Here is a 19,180-nt window from a genome sequence, read left to right on the forward strand (position 1 = left end):
AAAGTTCCAGACTAATTTTTAAAGCACTCTCTGTCCCACCCCAAAAGGTTCGGTTGCTGGTTTTTGTCTAAATTAATCCAGTAGCAACAGACTCGCGTGTTCCTGTGTGACCTGGAAATTCCCAAGTAATCACTTTTGAGTAGCAGATGTTTAGATAAGCTAACATGTTCTTAGGGAAATAAATCCTTTTATGATGATTTCAGAATGGATCTGTATATTTGGCTCAATACTTTAGGGGAACTGCATTCTCCAACAGGTGAAAATAAATACATGCAGAGACAGGGTTTAAGTCAAAAGAAGAGAATCTGGCACCTATTTTCTAGTGACTATATAAAGACAGGCCAGGGCGCTGACCCCAGGATGGGTGTGGGTCAGAAGGGCAGGAAGGGAATCTGCTAGTCCTCTTGTTCTCTTTTAAAGTCTTGTAAGAGCTAAATTCATGTCATTTTTAAAAGAGGGCTTGAGAAAGGAAGCATTGTCAGAAAGATAACTTAATACTTACAATACTTATAAAGATGAAACATTATCATGTTGTGTGTAGAAGCAAGTGGGTACGTAATACAACCTGATAACAGTCTCATCAGCAAATATTTGTTAGGTATCCTTGGGAATGAGGCAAGCAGCCGATAGGCAGATGGACACATAGAGGAGTGTTGGAGTGAGCCCAGACATTTAGGTAAATATGTTGGCAGGGAACTATTTATTATTACTCTGGGTTTTGTTTTGCTGTTTGTTGTTTTGGTTTCGTTTTTACTAGTCCTCTGTCCCTTCAGTTTCTGCAAGAAAAGGCTTTCAGTCACCAATACCTTTGTAGAAAGAGAGAGAGAGAGAGAAAGAGAGAGAGAGAGAGAGAAAGGCAAAAAATAATTGTTCATTAGCTTTTTCCTTCAGGCAAAACCAAGTGCTATGCTTTAGCACTCCACACCTGATAAAGCCCTAAACCTTCCATTTTGACAGGCCGCAAAGAGAAAGGCAAGCGATCTCAGCTCTAAGACAGTCTCTTCCTTTCCTTCTTCCTTCCTTCCTCCCTCCCTCTGCCCCTCTAGTTTTCTCATTTCTTTTCTGTTTTTCTCCCCTTTTGTTGGCATAGCTTCACTCTTGGTTGTATCTCTCTTTGCTTGAACTTTTCTAATACTTTATGTTTATCCACAAACCTCATGCAATTTTCTCAACAAGAGAGATTATGGGGGTACTGCACATACCTACACAATTTTGCTCACATCAGGATGAAAGCTTAAAAAAAAATGTTAATCTAATTTTATTTAACAGGCAAACAACAACTTCAGTCAAGATCATAGACCCAACGTTTTCCACAAAGTGAGCATATAAACTCAGTGGTCTGGGGCCTGTGGTCAAAAAGACATCGTAGTTCTACACTCTTCAGATCTTTCCAATTAGAACTTGAAAGCCCATTTTCCTCCCAGAGAAATGCCAGATGCATTCTTCTTTAATGAGCTTAGGACCAAAACTGCAATATGATCTCCTGCTTCAGGTGGAACATGGATAACAACTTAGAAAGAAAAGAGAATGGGGTCTGCAAGAGGATGTAGATTGAAGGATTACCTTAATTAAATGTAAAAGTAGGATCAGAGAGGTTGGAAGACCTTAAAGAAACATTAGTTCTGTGGTCTTAGAGACAAAGCCATGTAGAGCAGCTGTTCCTCTATTTGGGAAAAAAAAAAAATCCAAGTCTGAATCTTTATACAATATTTAAAAAAAAAATAAGGTAGCCATGACAAACACCCCATATAATGTTTAGTTCTCAGTTGGCTTTTGCCTCTTCTAATTCTATGCATTCTATCCAGCTCAAACTCATAAATTAGATTTTACTTTCTAATAATCCCTGACTCTACTGGTTCATTATTTTTTTTTTTTAGTTTTAAAATTCAGGGTGCAGGTAGATAAAAATTTAAAGTTTAATTCAAATGAAAGTATTTATAGTTTGGCTCAGCATATTTTGTATGGTGTTTCTAAGAGTGACCAGGACTTTAAAATGTTGCGATTTGGATTAAATAAATTATAATTCATTCAAACAACAAGAAATTATGCAGCTATGAAAATAACTGAGGAAACCATGTACTGAGATAAATTTAAGTCAAAGATATGTTTAGTGACAAAGTAAGATGCAGAACAGTATGCAGAGTATATTGACTTTTGCATTAAAATAGGTGAGAACTATATATATGTGTTTGTTTACTTGGATGTACAAAAAGAAATATAAGAAAAACACACACGAAACCAATAACAATATTTAGGGCATGAACAATGGGCAGAAGATAACTAGGTGGATTGGCTACAAAAGCGAGGAGGCATTTTACTGTATACAGTTTTAGATCCTTTAACCATGTGACTACGTGTGTGTGTATGTGTATGTGGTGTGTGTGTGTGTGTATATATATTCATATATACTATATGAGAAATTTATATATAATTGTAAAGTTCTTCACTAAACCAAAACATAAATAAAGTGCAGGAGTCCAAAAAAATTGCAAGCTGATGAATCTATGGGAAGAATATATAATACTGACCTGTATTTTATTTGCAGACCCTGTCATCTTGTGTCTTGCTAATATCTCAAGGGTAAGCTACCAAATGCCTACAGTTTGACTCCTAGGTAAAAGGAGAGATCAGGAAACTTCAGAAAACACAACTGCCTGATAATCTTCTTAAGGGCATTTGGAATGCTCAGTGATCTAAGAATGTCAAGGCAAACTTCTGATATGCCTCTTCCAAGTTCCATATAAATCTCTTTATCTAAGGTAAACTTTGGGTCAGTAAGAAATACCAGGGACCTTTGTTTTATGCTCCTGAGTGTTTTAGATGCATTATTTCACATATACTCCTAATAGTTCAAGAAATATACAGCATTTCTAATATCTTTTCATAAGCAGAGATGTTAAGGCATTGAATAATCCGGCCCTGACTATGACAGTATGCTCAGTGGCAAAGGAGAAAACACTTTAGTTTGATTCCTAGCCATAGCATTACAAAGATTCAAAGCCTTTCACCTCCTGTCCATTTCTATATTAGTTTCCCCTCAAAACACTCCCCATTCTCCTGTTACAATACCAGCTTCAGTGTAATTTTATAGCTCATGTCTTATGTACCTAGATTCCTTTCTTTTTTCAGATGGCATATTTGCCTCTGATATCTGGGGAATGCTTATCATTGGAATTATTAAATGTACAAGCTGACACAACAAACCACCAATTTGTTATTTTGATGAAAATATTTTTGTATTTTCAGCAGATGGCTAAAAAATGTTGCCTTTGTTATACAGTCTTTGTTTTGACAAAGACAAAAAAGAGAGAGAAAGAAAGCTCTGGATCATTTTTCCAGTGAAACTTAATCTAAAACCAAACAATTTAGCACGTGACTTCTGAGTGTGTTCCATGTGTTTCTAGAGCCCATTTCCCTGGCAACCTCCACACTCTCCCAGCTGTAGAGGTCAACACAATAGACTTGTCACAGGTTTTAAGTCGGGTAACCACTTTTAATTTGGAGAAATTATTACCCGGGGAGAAAATAGGCTGGTCCTGTACTTCAAAGAAAAAAAATAGAAATCAAGATGCACACGGCCTCCTGAATTGGACTGACTTAATGGTGCTGTGTGCCTCATAAGCAGCTGTTCAAATAAGTAGCTGCCTGGAGGAAATGTATATTCAAATGCTTCTTGTCATTTGCTTCTCCTTGCTTCACACCTAAAAGCCAGATGCAAGCTCTTCCAGGGCTAACAAATAGATGCCTTCTGGTGGCTCATTATGGTAATTACTGGCCATATATTACTGCCATGTGAAAAGGGTTGTAAGGCAGGCCAGCCCAGGGGCATTTACAAGTGGTTTATTTGTGTTGAGCTATTAAGAATCAGCCAGTTATCAGATCAACCACTGCTCTTTGGGTTTTACAAGCAAGTTGTTCCCTAACAATCTGATCCTTCATCTGCTACCTTTGTGATATGTTTAAGCACCACTTAGAGACCTAACATACTGCTTAGGAAACTTACTTTACCTGTTTGCAAAGGCTGCATAGCTTGCTCTATTCTTTGATCAAAGAGGTGTGTAACAGGGCTACACACCTCTTTGTTGGCCACAAGCACCTTCTTGGTGTAAATGAACATGGATGCAACCGAGTTTTATGAGTTTGGACAACCTCAGCGTTGACTTCAGGTTATGATGAGTCTGAAGCTCATTACAAATTAGGGGGAAAGTCTTCTTTAACAAAAAGAATAGAACACTTATGAATATAAAATTAGGCACCGAAATGAATATTTGGAATAAGAAACAATTTTTTAAAAGCTGAAAATCTATATACATCTGTCCCTAAAAAAAATCTAAAAACAAAACAAAGAAGAATAACATGACTTTTAGAAATTAACTTCCCGACTTTCCTATAATGCTGTTGTTCTTACCTTGGGGACAACAGAGTCTTTGATTGCCTTTTCATATGACAATGGTTTGTTTGTTTGTTTTGTGTTTTTGTGAGACGGGGTCTCACTCTGTCTGGAGTGCAGTGAGGCAGTCATGGCTCACCACAGCCTTGACCTCCTGGGCTCAAGTCATCCTCCCACCTCAGCCTCCCAATTAGCTGGGACTACAGGTGCACACCACCATACCGGACAGTTTTTTAAGTTTTTGTAGAGATGGGGTTTTGCCATGTTGCCCACACTGGTCTCAAATGCATGGGCTCAAGTGATCCTTCCACTTTGGCCTCCCAAAGTGCTGGGATTACAGGTGTGAGCCACTGTGCCCAGCCTAACTATTTTTATATAGAGAAAAGAAAGATGATTCAGACTTTATTTAGCAGCATTGATTAAAAAAAATTATTACCTAGTTTGAGAAAAGTTCCTTTCAGCTTCATGATATAGAAGCTTCATGTAAATTCTAAAAATTTTTAGAATTCTGTTAAATTTGGGGAAATGTTCATTAAATTTTGTATACATGAGCTATAATATTTCAGGGCATTTTAAGTTTTATTTTGCAGTAACTAATCTTAAGTACACTTTGAATTGAAATATATTCATTTTTATAGATGACACCAGTGAAATATATCTTTCTTAATAAACTACTCCTTTTGTTTTAATCTGAAAATTCTTTTGTTTATGTTGCTGCTCTGTATCACAGTAATTTCTATTGATTTCATCACTCATTTTTAGTGCTTTTAGTTTCATATTCCATTATTTTTTCTGAATTTTCTTTTAGTTTTGTAATACATTAATAGATGATAAAAATGGTACCCTTCGAAAACATTCAAATCAGGAGAATACTGAAAAGAAATTCTCACTTGTTTTATTAAAGCATTTCAAAACATCTTACCAACTTTGTTTCTCAATGTTAGAATAATTTTACCAATTAACAAAAAACACTTAATATTTGGAAGGTGCCCTTGCAAGCCAGAGACCATGAAGCTTAAGCTTCGTTAGAGTTATATATATAAAAAAAAAAATCTGCTTTTGGGCCTTTAAGAGATAAGCTGATAGACAGGACTCACTTACCTGTGCATCCCTGCTCCATACAGTCTACTGCGAAAGACATAGTCATTCAATTTAAATTTGGAAACAGGAGCTTCAAGCTAATTTTTTTAATGGTGGGGGGTTTTCATATTCCCAGAATCCTCAGAGGATGTGGGATAGGGAATAGAGTGGGAAGGAGCTCTTGGTGTGGGAAGTGGGTGGCAGAGAAATGAGAAGAAATGGCTCTTGGAGACTGTCCACTTTTCAGCCTGGTGTCAGGACCTACAAGCTTATTTACACTCTACTTCTAATGGCAGGCATTTGGTTGTTGCAACTGCATAAATCTGCTTCTCACAGGAGACAGAATATTCAGCACATTTTTGGGGGCTGACATTATCTCACTAATTATAACAGCAAAATTAGAAATAATCTAAATATAAAAAAGCCAAGTGTTGGTTAGATGCCTTATTACATATCCACATAATGGATGCCTGCAACATCTTAAAATGTTCCCTAATACTATATCTATTGATTTGAAAATTGTTAATAACATATTTTTCATGAAACAAAATAGATACAAAACAATATGAGGGGTAAAAATTCCAGTTTTGCTTTTTTTAAAAAAAAAAACCCAACTCTTTATCTACATAGTCGATATAGATAAGTACCAAAGTGTTGAGAGTAGTTGTCTCTGGGCAAGTAGAATTGTAAGATTTGAAACTTCTCTTTAAAAAAAAAAAATGCTTATTCATATCAGTCATTCTTTTTCCTAACGACCATCTTTCATTTTGGTAATGGGAAAATATTTTTAATGCAAATGAGGAAAATATCACTTTGATATTGGATTTCTTTAGTCTTTGCCAATAAAATAATTATCTGAAATTTAAATTTGTATATGCAGTTTGATATTCACGTTAAAGCCCCATTTTCTAGAGGTCTTAATCTATTTCTAAGAAGAATTACTCTCCAGCATTTACTATAGCAAGAGGAGGGAGGTCAACTTCACATATGGAACACTGGGTTCTGCAAATTTCATCTGATTGGGGAATAGGCCAACATACCAAAAAATTAGTTCCAGGTGGCTGTAAGAGAAATGTTTTATGTTTAATTGAATTTTTCTAGGAGGTATGTATATGTAAAGTATTCTCTGGAAAAGGTTATATTTAGTCATTCACACTTATATGTATAGTTAAGAAAATATAGTACCCCCTAAGAAATGTGGGGTATGTGTAGATATTCTGCAGTGATTTGAGTTGCTATCAAGCAATATTTGTTGTTGTGAATGCAACATAAACCAGCACTTAGAATCTGGGAAGCCTAGAATGCGCTCTTTTACATAACCCTACTGTATCCTTGGAAGAAAATGCAAAAGAAACATTGAGGAAACTTCTTAAAATGCACATTCCAAGGTCTCTCACAGATATTCAGATTCAGTAAATCTATGATGTGGCCCAGGAATGGACAATGTGAATGGGGGCCCCTACTTGGAGAAATGACATTTTAAGAAAGTGTGCCCCTTTTTTTAAAAAAAATATAGGGAGAATTACAGCAGAGAGCAGGGAAGAGCCTTCTCTAGAGCTTCAAGGATGGTAATATGTGGAAAAGAGACAAGAAGGGTTGCTTTTGGTCCTAAACTTTCTCCAACCCTTCTTTACCAGCTGACAAACATGCCCCCTGAGTTGTATAATGTGAACCCTTCGACCAAATTAATCAATGCCTCAAAACTGGTCCTCTGGCAGTTACTGAAATCCTGCTGTGTGGAAAAACAATCCTTTTCTCCTCAGAGGAGCTTGAAACCCTGTTAAGAAAATGACTTAGGCCATACTTAAAAACCTGCCACCTTCAACCTTCTAAATCTCTGCTCCTACAGATTGCTGCCCTGAATACGTGTGCTTTGTCTCTGCTTGTGCTAATGGTTTTCTGTATTCCGTTGGAGACACGTGACAGCCGGTGTCATGGTGCTGCTGAAAAATGCATTCTCCGTGCCCAGGAAGAACCTGTATAAATATTCTCAATAAATAAATAACAGTCGTCATTTTCAGAATATGACAATCTCCAGCTGCCTGTGCTTAAAGTGAGTGATGTGTCATTTATCCTAATAGATGTGAATGCATGTATTGTACATACCAGTGAGTCACCTAATTCTTATTCACTTCAGTCTTGGTCTCAGTCGGGGGCAAGTGCCTCTAACAGGGTTTGGCTGGATCAAATCACAAGCTGAAAAATCTTGGTCAATTATCGAAGCCCGAGGCTAAGGAGGGAGTTGTCTTTTCATACCTCCTCACAGACCCCTCCTCTTCCTGGGCTTACCTAAGACGCCAGTCAACCTCCCATTGACTGCCGTCTTAGGTAAGCCAGTCATCCCATCTGTGGAATTTCTGGGACTCTTTCTCCCCCCTGTAATTTAATGTGACTCAGTTGTTCTCTGTCCTGATAATACAAGTGGTGAGAAAGTCGCTTAATCCTACTGGCATCCCCTCTTGTCAGCACCTCTTTATTTCCCTCTTTAAAGGCTCAACATATTTTGATTTACAATACTCACCAAGGTAACTGCAGGTGCCCTCTCTAAAAAGCAAGGTTAACTCACCTGAGATGAATTCTTTTATTGTAAACAAAGCAACACATGAGCAGGAAATACAATTAATACAGGTGCTTCTCTGAAATTTAGCAAATGTCTGTTGTTTTGAAAGGAAAAAAAAAAAAAAAAACCTCCATTGCCTGGAGGTTTGTTTCATGCCATTTCAGTGAAGAAGGGATTTGAATTAGAATACATTTGAAGGAAAAAGGAATAGCCCTCTATGTTCAGGAAAGGCCCCAACAAAGACCCCATGTAAGGAACTATAAATTGTTTAAGGACTCAGGTTATTCAGGGGTAAGCAAAGTGTTGACCCAAACTGACACTAATGTCTGAATTTCTGGGTAGAAGCTATCCAATGAAATCATCAGTTTTATATGGAGTGCATGTGTAGAGCTAGCTATATTCTTGCTAAGTAACTTTTTAAAGTACTCCAGTTAAGGCAGCCTTTGTAGAACCTGTCATTTGACTCTCCTTGGAAATATATAATGAATATATTAATTCAAGGAAAGTGTTCTTAACTGTGTTAGAGGGAGGCAGATGTGCTAACTTTCTCTTCAGTTTGCTTGAGGTTCAGAGTTCGCTATTCTGGTGGTTGACAGTTCATTGTTTTAAAACCTCAGAAGTTAACCGAAAGTCTTTTATTGTGAAGTGTAGGTAAATCTTTTCAGGTGGTGCTGAAGAGATTTGCTGTTCGTGTAAAGAAATGATCAAAAAAGGAAATCAAGCAAAATAAATACTGCAGTCCTACCAAACAGCTTAATTTTGTGAATCTTGTGTAGTTAGAGAAAATTAAGATGAAAAGCCATGAAAAACAAAAGGGGGAAATTGTAGACTTAACAGGAACACCTGACAAGCAGTTACAATTAAATTGCCAAGTATATTACATCTATTTTTAAAAACCTTGATCACTTCTCTAAACAAGTAATGTTTCTTCTGCCTTTTAACTCTTGGTCCTGATATTCGTTTACTTTAGATAGTTTCATCAAGAAAAGTGTTACTTTTCACCACTGGCTGGGGTCCTTTTTCATATATGCATTCACCTAGGGAACCACATTCCTATGTTTGTAACCCCGACCCTCCGTCTGACAACCTTCTTCCTCCACAGAGCACACACATAAAATAAGGTTTCTACAAATGATTTTGGCATAGCCACACTTCCTCAATGGTGAATCTGCCTGCTCTTGGAATGACAAGATGACAAGGCTGCATGCTCAATTACACCTGCTCCTCTTTTTAAGTAATTGCCTTAGATCTTGCCAAATTATGTTGCTAGTTTTCTCAGGCACTCTAATTTAAATTAGAATGAAGCTGCTAAACTTTTATCAATTACTACACCCTAAGCAATGTCTTTGTTTTCAAGAATTCTATCTTTCATGACCCAATTACAAATGGCTAAAGAATCCCGCAGTTTCAGACCCCAGTATATATAATCATTACGTTTCCTTAAGCATGGTCTGTATATATAACTGTTTTTTCTGTATCTGTATTTTTATATAACAAAAAAGAGTGCTTGTTCATGGAGTTTCCTGTGACTTGTAGAAGTAAAAACGACAAAGGAGTTAAGTTGCCAGATCTAGCAAATAAAAATACAACATGCCTAGCTGAATCTGAATTTCTAATAAAAATGAACTATTTGTTAGTATAAGTGTGTACCCTGTAATGTTTGGGACGTAATTATACTAACAAAAATTTCTTATTTATCTGAAACTCAAATTTAAGTAGGCACTCTGTATTTTATCTGGGAACCCTAAAGTTGAGTAAAGCCAAAAGTGATTTATATTTATGTGTTTCTATGAGTAATATTTTACTGGGAAATGAATAAGTTATTTTTCAATTTTGATATTGGGGAACTATGAGATGATTAATTTAAATAATTGGTAAAAAATAAATATAATTGGCAAGAAATATTAGCCTGAATGGGGGTTTCATGCCTTTTTTTGCATTCTAGTAAAATATAAATTTTCTCTGTATGCGTAAATGTGAAAACTCCATTGTTTTCTGCCTGAATTAGCATTTGTTATTTTTGTGCATGACCCTCTAAAACACTTTCCATTACTCAAGTCATCTGCAGTCACTCAAAACTGGTGAAGCCTTATGAGAATAGCAAATGGAGAAATAGTAGTCTGAGTAAAATTAGCTCAGTTTGAGGAAGAAGGGACTCTGCTTTAAATTGGGACTGTCATAGGAAAAATATTAGGAAACAAATACCTCAGGTAATTTTCAGAGTCCAAGATAATTTCTTTCAAAATCGTAATTTCAGTACAGAATGTTCTAATTTTTGCCTTTTTTAGTGGATGGGAATTTCATACCTGTAAACATTATAAATTATAAATGTAGGTTGTAAATGACCTCATGTCACTGGAGATGGGAGAAGGAACCAGGGTTGGATGTCTCAGCAGTGGCAGCAGGTGGGGGACACACAATGGAGTTACACACGGGGAGTGCCAGATGCTTTGAAAATGGTTCATCCTGTGGTCTCACTTCACCCTCGGGAGTATCCCTAAAAGGTAGTTACTTATGTGGTCTTACTCTTGAGATCAGCTCAGCAAGAAGCACACACAGTGACCAAACAGCACAGCCTGGATTCAAACCCAAGCCTCAATGTGCACTCTAACCTGGGGATTGGCCATTTCCACTCCCAGTGGGTTGAGTACCAGAACCATCTGGGGGGCCTGGTAGCAGGCGCCACTCTGTCCAGTCATGGAGGCAGCCAAGCAGAATGAGTCACCCCACCCTAAACGCAGGGGAGGGACAATGGGAAGGCAGAAGAAGGAAGGTGGAAGGAGCTGAGAGAACAGGTCAACGGGCCTCCCAGCCACAAGCCCTAAGCAGTGCAGTTCCCACACCTGGGTGCAGCCTTCAGGCAGGCAACAGCCATCATCAGAGCAACAGCCATCATCAGAAAACTTTTACTTTTATGGTTCATGATCATTAGAAGAATACTGTAGTTACAAAACCAGTTGAATGCATTTTCTCCTTATGATTTCTTTCCTCACAAATTTTATGCTATAAGCCAATTTTAAAAAATGGTTTACATATAGTTATGTGCTGCAAATTATTTTGATTATTAGAATTTTACACATTTCCAGTTTTATAATCTGTGTGCTAATATTTATTCTATGTATGAATTGGAATGTTTCTTATTTATTTTTCTTTCTTTCTTTACTATTACTTTTTGAGACAGGGTCTTGCTCTGTCACCCAAGTGTAATCACGGCTCACTGCAGTCTCCACCTCCTGGGCTTGAGCAATCCTCCTGCCTCAGCCTCCTGAGCTACCACATCTGTCCTATTTTTTCTTTATATTTAACGTCTGTCTCTTAATAATCCTCACTCTTTTTTCTTCCTTATTATTTAAATACATAGAGTTCAAAATGGAAAGAAAAGAGAGTACTGATACTTCTATTATTATGATGAAATGAGCTTTTATTATCAAATAATATACCTATCATGTCAAACCTAATGTTGTCACTATAATTTTGAAGTTCCCAAAATGATATACCTTTCTTCTCTCTCTCTCTGTCTCTCTCTCGTGTATGTGTGTGTGTGTGTGTGTGTGTGTGTATGTGTTTTTGTTTTTAGACATGATCTTGCTCTGTTGCACGGGCTGGAGTTCAGTGGTGTGATCATGGCTCATTGCAGTGTCAACTTCCTGGGCTCAGCTACTATAGCCTCCCAAGTAGCTGAGACTACAGGCATGCACGACGACACCTGGCTAATTTTTAAATTTTTTGTCCCACTATGTTGCTCAGGCTGATCTCAAAGTCCTGGGCTCAAGCGATCCTTCCACCTCGGCCTCCAAAAGTTCTGGGATTATAGGCCTGAGCCATCTGACCCAGCCACCTTTCTTCTTAGTTGGCTTGATGAGGTGTAAGGCAATGAAAACTATTCCTTTTAGGTACTCTAAGGGGTGAACAACGGGCCTATAACATATAATACTTTGTTGTTAACATGACAAAGTATAGGTACCAGGTCTATTGGTACAGTTTTTCTCAACTCATTTTATCTAGCTTCCTACAGTGTTCAATAGTATGTGTTAAATATCTCTTCAGTGTCTGTGGGAAGATGTCAAATTTATTGAAGAAGGTCATAATATAAGTGAGTATATTACATCTATGTATGTATGTATGTGTACACGTGTATTCTAATATTTAAAAATATGTTATTTCACCATAAACTATCCTACTCTCTAATGTTATCAGCATCAGTAAAATCACCTACCAGTTGTTTTAGAAGAGTTCAGAATGTCCATTTTCCTGGGGGAAAAAAAAAACCAAGAAAGTCTTAATCATAATGCAATAGGAAAAAATAGGCAAAAAAGTTCAAGATGCCCTGTGAGAACAGATCTGTCACCTGGCTGTGCACCAACCAGAAGTAAGGCACACACTCACTGCTTGCTGAGGTTGTCTGAAGTGGAGAACTGGGGAAATATTCCCAACATGGGGGAAAGAGAGAGCAAGAAATGAAAAGAAAGAACAGCTCAAAGCAGATAGTGGAATGCAGGGGTGGTAATGGGTCAGAAGAACTGACAGCGCAAAATCAAGACTGCTCCAAAGAAGAGAACAGAAGCCTTTTTCAGAATAGAGGGAGAAAGTTATTTTTCTGAGATCTATGGAAATTAGTGCCTAAAATATGAAAGATGCCATCGGGAAAAAGGTTCTGTGATCAAATATACTTGAGAAATACAAATACTCTCATCTTGGAGATTTACAATGCACACCTAAACATTACAATTTCTGAGAGCTCCAATTTAAAAAAAACTCTTTAATCTTGTTGATAAATGTATTCATGTTTAATATTGGTGTTCTCACACTTACTTGACTATGGTATTGTTTTTCTAAGGCCACCTGGTAACATTCCCAATTGTATGAGTGGATGAGGCTGTGGACTCTTGTGTTTTGTGGTTAGTGGTTGTTTGGAAACCTGAATATGGATAATATCAACACCTCAATGGTACCCGAAGACATCCATAATGCAGTTGTAATGGGCAGAATAGCAAAGTGATTAAAAACAGGAGCTTTGAATTGGGTAATCCCTGGGTTCAAATCTCAGGTATTCTACCTGCCTTGCCAAAGTCCCTGACTTCTTTATGCCTCTATTTCCTCATCTGTCAAAAAGGGGGAAAAAAAATAAAGATAACAGGACCTATTTCATTAGTTTTTGGGAGGTATCAGATGAGATATTTCCTGTAAAACACATAACATTCTGCCCAGCACATGGGAAACAAAAACCCTAAAGAATCCAGCCTCAAATCTCCTCTTCTGTGAATTCTCTAGGAAGAGTTTTTATCTAGCTACTAAAGTGGTTTTTGGAGAATAGAGATTAAATGAATACCACATCTCTGACCAAGGCAACATGATGTCTGGAACTATGGTCAAATGTAAGTATGATCTTACCAGACCCAGGGTGAGTTGAGAGGATTCTGTGAGATTACATGTGTAAAGAACTTTGTGGTCTAATGGCTAGTAGCAGTTACAGCTATTTCATTGTAGGAGGGAATGAACTGACAGGTAATATAAATAGGGTGAGTTGGGACTCTTACCCATTTTCACACATTTTCAATATCTTCTTTGCTGGGACGTGTACAGGCTCTGGGATTTGTGTCTGTGAGCTCAGGCAGGAAGAATCCTTCTTACCACTGGCAGCTGGAATTCTGTAGGAAAGAAGGAAAAATCTCAGAGAGGTGGTAAGCTCTTATAATGGAGACCAGAAAGCCAAGCATACACTGTATTTTTCCTTGAGTCAGTGAAAAATTCCCATCTTCATCATTTTAAAATTGAGAATTGGCCAGATGTGGTGGCTCATTCCTGTAATCCCAGCACTTCGGGAGGCCAAGGCGAGAGGATCACTTGAGCCCAGGAGTTCAAGACTAGCCTGGGCAATATAGCGAGACCTCATCTCTACAAATAATTTTTTAAAACCGAAATAATTTTAAAAATTGAAAGGTGATGAAATAGGTTTTAAATTTTTTAAAATTTAGTAATAATTATAGATCCACAAGAAGTTGCAGAGATAATAGAGAGGTCCTATGCACCCTTCACCAATTTCCCCTATTGCTTACATCTTAGGTGGCTATAGCTCAATATCAAAATCATATTGGTATAAAGGATGTATACAGTTCTAAGTTATTTAATCACATGTGTGGTTGTACCACCAAAATTAAGATATAAAATGAAACACTTTATTTTACCTGTTTTACTCTTTTCAAGAGTCAGTCTTATAAAAAGAGTTCACATTACTATGAATATTAGTTTTAGTAATTATACTTCAATTTTCACAACTGGATGCAGGGTTTTGACATCATAATTCAGGATTTTTATAAGATTCTGAACATCTCTTCTATGGCTGCAATGTGCTTCTCCTTTCCTCCTTGTAAATCTGGTCATCATATGTAAATACTTTAGGAAGTAGCTTTACATTCTAATTCAGTTCTTCTCCTCTGTCATCATTTATGATTGCATTGGAGGAAATGTATGTGTTTTACAAAAGGCAAAATGTGCTGAAGAAAGAACCAAATGGTGAAACAGATCCCATTTAAAAAGCCATAAACAAGCTTACAGCAATAAGTGGTGACATGAATAAATTGCTTTTGCAGGAAAATTCAGACTTAATATCATTACTGAGCCACAGCTGAAAGGCATAACTATATTTCAAATGGTAGTAATGACTGGCACCATTGGATTAGAAATGATTTCATGATGGCATCATAATGATTTATTTTTTTTTTAAAGAGAGAAACTTGGAATCTCATCATGGTAGTTAGAAAAATAAAAATTCAATGATGATATAACTGTACTGTATTCTTTGCCAGGTTTTCCTCTGGTCCTTAATACAAATATGTCAAGATTTAAGAGACCAATTCTCACAGTTTTAGTGTGGTTACAGTTCCTAGTTTCTTATAAGGCATAATTGTGACATTCATAGTTCAACAAAGTGTTGAACTTATTAGATCTGCACGCTGGTGACTGCTATTATAACCAATAATTGTATCCACAAAATGAATTCTTCACAATAAATAGAGAACAAAGCTTTGTTGAAATTGAGAGGCTGAGTGGGCATCTGTACTCACTAACTATACTAGCAAAGGTTCTAGCTCTGGCACTTAGTCTAGCATTAATTAGCAGCATTTTGCTGAGTGTGTTTCATAAAATAGGATTTTCTCAGAAGATGCTTTCTATGAAAAGAATTCTGTTTTTAACACTACAACCAAGACATTATTGCTGTTAATACAGATTTTCCCATATCTTTACCAATGTCTTGTCTTAGCATTCTCCCTTACATCTCAGTTCTTTTAGGGATCATTTTTTCTTTGCTTTGACATTCTTCTCTTAGAATTTTTTTTTTTTTTTTTTTTTAGAAAATAGATCTTTTAGTTTGTTAGAAATGTGCTAATTTCACATTGGGAGATGTTTCACTGGCTATACAACTCTAGGTTGACAGTTATTTTCTCTTAGCATTTTGAGGATATTATCCTATCTTCTGAGGGTCTCAATCAAATTGTCATTTGTCTTAAGTTATCTAGTGTTTTTGTTTTTTTTCTCTATCCCCATTTAAGAACCTCTCTTTTCTTTGGCAATCTGCAGTTTCATTGTGTATCTAAATGTCTTTTTCTTTTTTCCCTTATTTTATTTGTTTCTTATCATGATATTGAATCTAAGGGTTTGTGTTTTTATTTTTTCTGCAAAATTCTCAATGTCATTTTGAATTGTGTCTTTCCCCAATTCTATTATCCCCCTCAGGAAATTTGATTAGAGATTTGTTAGACTTACCCTCCATGTTCACTGATTTTATTCTGTCCAATCAGCTGTTTAAGTCTAATCTCCTGTTTAGTCCATTGAGTTTCTAATTATTTTTACAAGTTCTTTGGTTCATTTTTTATTTAGCCTGGTCATTTTTCATAGTCTTTTACTTCTTAATAATACTTAAAGAGTCTCTTATTTCTTTAAGCATATTAAACATACCTATTTTATATCCTGCATATAGTAATTTCTACTCCTATAATCTGAGTGGGTCTAACATGTATTGGTGGTGTTTTTTTTTTTCCTTCCATTCTATTGACTCTTGCTCATGGTGGTTTATTTCCTCGCTTAATATGATAGTTTAAATTTTGATCTCACATTCCTTGGAATTTGGGCTGTGGAATTTTTTTGAAGCTTAAGTTTAAAGTGTTTTTCCTTAGATATGATTTATTTTTGCTTCTATCAGTCACCTAGGAGCACTACATAACCAGAACCAGTTCAAATTAAATCCTGAGCTCTGGGTATTCCAAGGGCATTGAATTCTTTGAAATCCATCCCCAAACCCATGTAAAGGCTTCTTTGTGGTTTTGAATTCTCAGGGAAACATTTTCCCAAACCCATCTACCAAGAGCCAAGTTTAAGATAGCAAACATCTGTTTTATATTTCTCTCTGCTGGGTGTTTTGTTATTTAATCAATACATTATGAATTATAAATAATTTTATAACAAATAATTTTATAATTAATTGTAACATTTTCACCTTTTCATCCAAAGAGTCACTTTGAGAGGTTTTGGGTTCATACAGGAATCTCTGATCCAAACCTTCTTCTTTGAGCAGGCTTAGCCTTCTTTGATCCTCTAAACAGATATGGTCCATTAAGGCCCAAGCTCTAGGCCACCAGCAGATGTTGGATGCTCTCAAAGCAGCTTCCAGTGACAGTACTTTGTTTACTCTATGTGGCCATACCTTCTCATGGTTAGGGCTCCATTTCTTGCCAGCTCAGTTATTTACTTAAAGATCAAATATTGTATCCATTTTTTTTTTTTTGACAGAGTTTCACTCTTGTTGCCCAGGTTGGAGTGCAGTGGTGCGATCGCAGCTCACTGCAACCTCTGACTCCTGGGTTCAATAGATTCTCCTGCCTCAGCCTCCTGAGTAGCTGGGATTACAGGCACATTGCCACCCCGCCTAGCTAATTTTGTATTTTTAGTAGAAACGGGGTTTCACCATGTTGGTCAGGCTGGTCTCAAACTCCTGACCTCTGGTGATCCACCCGCCTCGGCCTCCCAAAGTGCTAGGACTACAGGCATAAGTGACCATGCCCAGCCTGTATCCATCATTTCTAATTGTTCTTTATTAGGAAGGTTTTTATGATGGCTTCTTTGCCATATTACCTAGAACAGAATTCAGAATTGCATTTAAACATAGAAAGAAAACTACCTCAGGAACAAAGGACAATAAAATAGCCAAGTAAATTGAACACTGGAATTGAAGAAAGAGAGGTAGAGGCAAGTATATGTATTTATTGTTCATAGTAGAAGGCCAGATGATATGTATTTAAAATGAAATTAAACATATGTGAAATTATAAAAGTAAGCACTGTAAACCATAAAAAAGATGATAAACCTTTCAAATTATTAGGAGGAAAATGCATGCACAAAAGCAAAGTAAAGCGAACACAGACAGAGCCTAAAAGACAAAAGAATACATAAGTTTAAGAAAATACTTGCAAATAGACAAAGCACAGTAAACCAGACAATGTAATAAAACATAAAAGTCAAGGGTAACTAAATGTCAGAATTAAGATATGATGGCAGAATGAAAATACACAAAAAAAATAAATCTTATGGACTCACCTAGGAAAATACTTTCAGAATAAGTCACAGATAAAAATTCAACTTTCTGTAGAACTGAAGAAATGCTTCTAAAACAGTGTGTCTCAGATGGTTGAAAGGAAAAAGATAAATACACTGTAGCATGCCTATGAAAACACAAAATTATGTAGGGGCTATAATATCAGACAAGATTGAATTCACAGCAAAGAAATATTACATAAAACTTAAGAAGGCATTGTATAATGACAAATGCTATAATTCACTGGAAGGTGAAATAATCATAAATACTTATCTACTAAATAGCATAGCATAAAGATTCCTAAGGTAAAACTTTAACATATACAAAGATAAATGGATACACAGAATATAATAATAGATGTACATGTGTCATCTTCTTCAAGTAGATCAAAATGAGTAAAAAGAGTTATTTCCTTTTTTGGTGAGTTATTTGAGTTCCTTGTAGATTCTAGATATTAACCATTTGTCAGATGCATAGTTTGCAAATATTTTTTTCTCATTCTATAGGTTGTCTGTTTACTCTGTTGACTGTTACAGATGGCTATTATTAAAAAGTCAAAGTGGGCAGAGCCCACCGCAGTGCCACAAAGCCGCTGTAGCCAGACTGCTTCTCTAGATTCCTCCTCTCTGGGCAGGGCATCTCTGAAAGAAAGGCAGCACCCCCCGTCAGGGGCTTATAGGTAAAACTCCCATCTCCCTGGGACGGAGCACCTGGGGGAAAGTGTGGCTGTGGGAGCCTTTTCAGCAGACTTGAATGTTCCTGCCTGCTGTCTATGAACAGAGCAGTGGATCTCCCAGCACGGCACTTGAGCTCTGCTAGGGGACAGACTGCCTCCTCAAGTGGGTCCCTGACCCCAGTGTCTCCTGTCTGGGAGACACCTCCCAGCAGGGGTCAACAGACACCTCATAGAGGAGAGCTCTGGCTGGCATCTGGCAGGTGCCCCTCTGGGACAAAGCCTCCAGAGGAAGGAACAGGGAGCAATCTTTGCTGTTCTGCAGCCTCCACTGGTGATACCCAGGAAAACAGGGTCTGGAGTGGACCTCCAGCAAACTTCAGCAGGCCTGCAGCAGAGGGGCCTAACTGTTAGAAGGAAAACTAACAAACAGAAAGCAATAGCATTAACATCAACAAAGAGGACATCCACACAGAAACCTCACTTGAAGGTCACCAACATCAAAGACCAAAGATAGATAAATCCATAAAGATGAGGAAAAACCAGTGCAAAAAGGCTGAAAATTCCAAAAACCATAACAACTCTTCTCCTCCAAAGGATCACAAGTCCTCGCCAGCGAGGGAACAAAACTGGAGGGAGAATGAGTTTGCTGAATTGACAGAAATAGGCTTCAGAAAGTACGTAACAACAAACTCCTCCAAGCTAAAGAAGCACGTTCTAACCCAATGCAAAGAAGCTAAGAATCTTGAAAAAAGGTTAGAGGAATTGCTAACTAGAATAACCAGTTTAGAGAAGACTATAAATGGCCTGATGGAACTGCAAAACACAGCACGAGAACTTCATGAAGCATACACAAATATAAATAGCCGAATCAATCAAGAGGAACAA

At 37.1% G+C, this 19,180-nt stretch overlaps 1 long non-coding RNA gene across 2 annotated transcripts in view; it reads right to left on the bottom strand.

Moving 5' to 3' along the window:
- LOC129060399 (uncharacterized) overlaps positions 1-17,742 on the bottom strand; it is a 74,493-nt gene extending 56,751 nt beyond the window's left edge. Inside the window, exons 1-3 of one of the 2 annotated variants that reach the window (XR_008527086.2) lie at positions 17,622-17,742; positions 13,568-13,678; positions 12,247-12,281 (exon numbers count right to left, since the gene is read on the bottom strand). This is a non-coding gene — a long non-coding RNA (uncharacterized LOC129060399). Of the gene's footprint in view, positions 1-11,502; positions 12,282-13,567; positions 13,679-17,621 lie in introns of those variants that run through there. The other variant, XR_008527085.2, reaches the window with a different exon arrangement.
- Between the last annotated feature and the right edge of the window lie 1,438 nt (positions 17,743-19,180).

This window comes from Pongo abelii, chromosome 6 (genome assembly GCF_028885655.2).
Source record: "Pongo abelii isolate AG06213 chromosome 6, NHGRI_mPonAbe1-v2.0_pri, whole genome shotgun sequence".
NCBI classification, from domain to species: Eukaryota; Metazoa; Chordata; class Mammalia; order Primates; family Hominidae; genus Pongo; species Pongo abelii.